Raw genomic sequence first — 6,000 nt, forward strand, 5'->3', positions numbered from 1 at the left:
ATGCCTTTCGCTACGTGGCCCTACCAAGAACTATATTGATTGAGCTGAGCCAATCCGTTCGTTGCGTACGTGCAAGGCACTGGTGGTTATCCAAAATGGCGATGGACGCGAGGCGCTTGACGTGTCCAGATCAGGACCGATGCGGACTAAATCAATAAACAATCAGAGCACAATGGACCTGCCATGTAGGACGAATTGTGAAGGCGGCGTCCACACAAACGGGTACCCGATGAGATTGTTTAAAGTAGAAAGTAAAGAACGAGAGAGTTTGAATGAAAGATGATTCATCAGTCTTTATTGATGATAGAAGTGGGCTATTTATCCCAGGCGGAAGTACACATGGTGCTTGGCGGTCAAGTAAACACATAGTTACTTGAGTGTCAAGAAATTACATAGTTGCCTTGAGAGCCAAGGAAGTACATGGTTGCTTGAGAACCAAGCAACCTATCTAACAATTAACTTAATCCTAATTAGCTTAATTGTAAGCAACTATTCTATTCTTAACACCCCCCCTTGTACAACGCCTCTTCTTTGGTATATCCATCATCTTGACAAATTCTTTGAATAATCTTGACTGTCTTCTCCAAAAACCCTGTGGAAAAAATATGAGGAGAATAATGCGGATATGTTGCTAAAACTCCTTTAAACCCAATGGGAAAAATAATAAGAAGAAAATGATGCAACATATAATGATTATGTCTCTTGATAACTCATATGAGGAGAACCTTTGAAGAAGGAGAAAACCCATCAGTGAGTTTAGAGAACAATTAATATGTCTTGAGTACTTTCTTTAAAAACCCCGATAGGGAAAATAGAAAGTATGACGTATGATCTTTGATAAGATATTGCCTCATTAAAAACCATTATGAGAAACTTTGGTAGAAAACTCATAAGGGAAAAGAGTGTGATATGATATGCCATTGAAAACTCCTTTAAAACCCAGTGGAAAAAATATAAGGAGAAAATGATATGACATATATAGGCACTTGTGTTTATATTGTCTCGTTAAAAACCTTTATGAGAAACCATTAGGGAAAACTCATGAAGGGAAAAAGAGTACAATATATGCAATCTTAGGATTGTTAATAGGTTATAGATTTGGGAAATTACTCCCCCTGAACTTTGCAAACCTGGAGAATGTGTAATACAAATTCCATTGATATGATCATGACATTATGAATAATCTGTAAGATTTTCAAAGTATGTTGTTTGCATATTGTTTCCTCACTTTCTATAATTCGTGAGGATAAGTAATTTTCGAGCAATGTACTTTATGATATTGCTCTTCATATAACCTGTAGGTATTGAGTAACACAAGTGGTAGCGTCTTGATAAATCAAGTTATGTGATTCTGATGAATCTAAACCACATGATTTTGAGTGTGGTTAATCATTCTGCTAAGCCATGCATATTTTGCAATGCTTTTAGATAAAGCGATTATGTCAGAATGATAAATGGAAATAGCCATTAAAGCCCATTTATATGACTTCCATATGAAGGCTATTCCAGCAAATTCAGTCATTGATATGGTATTGTTGGGATCAAAGAAAGATCCAATATCATTATTGAAGGAAATATGCCCTAGAGGCAATAATAAAGTTATTATTTATTTCCTTATATCATGATAAATGTTTATTATTCATGCTAGAATTGTATTAACCGGAAACATGATACATGTGTGAATACATAGACAAACAGAGTGTCACTAGTATGCCTCTACTTGACTAGCTCGTTGATCAAAGATGGTTATGTTTCCTAGCCATAGACATGAGTTGTCATTTGATTAACGGGATCACATCATTAGGAGAATGATGTGATTGACTTGACCCATTCCGTTAGCTTAGCACTTGATCGTTTAGTATTCTGCTATTGCTTTCTTCATGACTTATACATGTTCCTATGACTATGAGATTATGCAACTCCCGTTTACCGGAGGAAGACTCTGTGTGCTACCAAACGTCACAACGTAACTGGGTGATTATAAAGGTGCTCTACAGGTGTCTCCGAAGGTACTTGTTGAGTTGGCGTATTTCGAGATTAGGATTTGTCACTCCGATTGTCGGAGAGGTATCTCTGGGCCTCTCGGTAATGCACATCACTATAAGCCTTGCAAGCATTGTAACTAATGAGTTAGTTGCGAGATGATGTATTACGGAACGAGTAAAGAGACTTGCCGGAAACGAGATTGAACTAGGTATTGAGATACCGACGATCGAATCTCGAGCAAGTAACATACCGATGACAAAGGGAACAACGTATGTTGTTATGCGGTGTGACCGATAAAGATCTTCGTAGAATATGTAGGAGCCAATATGGGCATCCAGGTTCCGCTATTGGTTATTGACCAGAGAGGTGTCTCGGTCATGTCTACATAGTTCTCGAACCCGTAGGGTCCGCACGCTTAATGTTCGTTGACGATATAGTACTATGAGTTATGTATGTTGGTGACCGAATGTTGTTCGGAGTTTCGGATGAGATCACGGATATGACGAGGAACTCCGGAATGGTCCGGAAGTAAAGATTGATATATGGATAGTAGTGTTTGATCTCCGGAAGGGTTCCGGAATCCATCGGAAGGGGTTCCGGATGTTTCCCGAAATGTTTGGGCACGAGAACACTTTATCTGGGCCAAAGGGGAAAGCCCACAAGGTTTTTGGAAGGAGCAAAAGGAAGTTTTGCGGAGTCCATGGCGTCTGGGTCCAGACGCCGGGAACCCTGGCGTCTGGCCCTGGAGTCCGAGAAGGACTCTTGCCTTTCGGGTGAAACCGACTTTGTGGAGGCTTTTACTCCAAGTTTCGACCCCAAGGCTCAACACATAAATAGAGTGGTAGGGATAGCACCCAAAAAAGATTTAGAAACACCAAGCCGTGTGCCGGCAACCCCGTCCCCTCTAGTTTATCCTCCGTCATAGTTTTCGTAGTGCTTAGGCGAAGCCCTGCGGAGATTGTTCTTCACCAACACCGTCACCACGCCGTCGTGCTGCCGGAACTCATCTACTACTTCGCCCCTCTTGCTGGATTGAGAAGGCGAGGACGTCATCGAGCTGAACGTGTGCTGAACGCGGAGGTGCCGTACGTTTGGTACTTGATCGGGACGGATCGTGAAGGTGTACGACTACATCAACCGCGTCGATAAACGCTTCCACTTACGGTCTACGAGGGTACGTAGACAACACTCTCCCCTCTCGTTGCTATGCATCACCATGATCTTGCGTGTGCGTAGGATTTTTTTTGAAATTACTACGTTCCCCAACAATTATATCATATCATGGCCATATCTTTTATTTCCTGATGGAAATATCCAAGATTTATTGTGAGCTTGGGATATAAGCTGATATTTCCTATATCGACCATATACCTTTTGTTGGGGTTTACACTCTGAACAAAGATAGCAAATATAGTGCCAGGCCTGGCGTAGTTTGCAATTATATGAGTGCTTTGACATTAGTGAGATATAGAACTTCAGGTCCTGATATCACTTCATTAACACCCCTAGGTACGAATGGATTTGTACCCTATCAGGGGTAATATGACCATATTACATGTCTTTTATTGATATGATATATCCACATTGAACTTCTCGTATATGTTTTGGATATATGCAGACTGATATATGTATTCTTGAGAGAATGCTGAAGTTGTAAGCTTTAGCTAAATTTGGTTGAATCCAAGTTTTCCGTCTTGAGATGATTTTATGTATTTTTAGGTCTTGTACATACATTGATGACGAAATCATCGATATACACTGAGGTGATGTAAGAAAATCAAATTTGTGATTTCATTATTAGAACACATAAACAATCATCACTATTCGAGTAATCCTTTTGAAGAAGGAACTCATTTAGTCGGTAGTACCATATGATTTTTGACTATTTTGAGCCATAGAGTGACTTCTGAAGTTTTACACAAAAACATGTTGCGATTTGTCTTTGGATTCAGAATTGTAAGCCCTTCAGGGACTATAATATAGGTATCCGAGATGAGTGATCCATATGAGTACGTAGTCACTACATCCATTAACTGCATGGATATTGTTATTTTTTATTGCCAATGATATTTAGTATCGAAACATAATTCCACTCATACCAAGAGGGTATGTTACATCATAATTGATGTCGGGTCTCTGCGTGAACCCTTTGCTACAAGCCTCGCTTTCTCACCACCTCATTGACTTTGTCTATGAATGAGAAGTTTTTAGTATTCCATACGGAAGATACTTATGAGATGTAGGTATTACTGCGGTAAATACCACGCATTTGTTGAGCGAGTGTTATTCTTCATTACTTGCTTCTTTTTATGTGAACCAATATAAGTGCAAGAGGCACTCTACCATGGATTTCGGTTCTGGGCCCAAAAGGTTTTAGCAAATTGAGAAGAAATATATGTCGACAAATGTAGTCTTTAGTTTATATGATCCTGGTGGAATCATTGAAGTTTGTGGATAAAATATTTATTCCTTTTTAACTCCTTGTGATTTCCTACAACAAATGGAGTCAAGGTGTTTCGATGTCCCGGCACCAAAATATTTGTGCACATTTATGCCGGGCTTTGGATGATGAGCATCCAGTGAGGTGTCTTTCAACTTGATGTTGAATTATATTTACTGGTTGAGGATTTGATTTCCTCTGTTTCCACGGTAGCATATGAGAACTTATATCTCGTCTTGCCAGATTTCTCCCCCTCTTGCTCTCATTTGGGGAGAAGAGTGGTTTATCAGGTACCTCCACTCTTTCTGATAGAATTTAGTGACACCTTGTCATCAGTAAATGTATGTGGCAGATTTGCAATGTGTTGCAAATATATGATTCTCTAAACTTCTAGTTCAGATTCTTTGAGTACGTGGATATAAGGATAGAATGTCAATAACATTTCTAATTTATTTCTCGGCATTCTTTGTGGTACTTATCTCCCCCTAATGCCGGAAAATATCCTTATTAGTGATGCAATCAGCATACGGGCTATGAATAATTTTGATTGACGGATAAATTGTTATTCCTCACATAGATCCCTAATTTTCGCGAGTGCCCATTGATGTACGCTGGAGTGGTGATATTGGCATGTAACCGAATTATCACAGATAAGAAATACTTTGTTGATTTCCACGTAGTAACTACAAGGGGAAAGTAGTATGATATGCAGTTGGTATGATTTAGATCATACTTATGGTGTGTAAGGCCGTATGTGTCCAGCAAGAGGCTGGTAGATTTACAATTCTTTAAAAATGGTCATGTGATTCATTTAACTCTCTTTGATAAGAAATTTAGCTAAACCATTCTGGGTATGTACATAAAGTACTTAATGCAAAAAATGCTCATTGAATGAGTTCAATAACATTGTTCAGGAGAATTTGCTCTTACTTTGATAAGTTGAGCAATTTTTTTAGTAAGATCTTGCATGGTTGTGTGTGATAAGAGATACACTTAAAAACATTTTATAAATGTGTATATGAGTACCATGAAGTGTTGGAAATATGCCCTAGAGGCAATAATAAAATGGTTATTATTATATTTCCTAGTTCATGATAATTGTCTATTGTTCATGCTATAATTGTGTTATCCGGAAATCGTAATACATGTGTGAATGTTGGAAATATGCCCTAGAGGCAATAATAAATAGGTTATTATTATATTTCCTTGTTCATGATAATCATTTATTATCCATGCTAGAATTGTATTGATAGGAAACTCAGATACATGTGTGGATACATAGACAACACCATGTCCCTAGTAAGCCTCTAGTTGACTAGCTCGTTGATCAATAGATGGTTACGGTTTCCTGACCATGGACATTGGATGTCGTTGATAACGGGATCACATCATTAGGAGAATGATGTGAAGGACAAGACCCAATCCTAAGCCTAGCACAAGATCGTGTAGTTCGTTTGCTAAGAGCTTTTCTAATGTCAAGTATCATTTCCTTAGACCATGAGATTGTGCAACTCCCGGATACCATAGGAATGCTTTGGGTGTACCAAACGTCACAACGTAACTGGGTGGCTATA

Source organism: Aegilops tauschii, chromosome 1 (genome assembly GCF_002575655.3).
Source record: "Aegilops tauschii subsp. strangulata cultivar AL8/78 chromosome 1, Aet v6.0, whole genome shotgun sequence".
NCBI classification, from domain to species: domain Eukaryota; kingdom Viridiplantae; phylum Streptophyta; class Magnoliopsida; order Poales; family Poaceae; genus Aegilops; species Aegilops tauschii.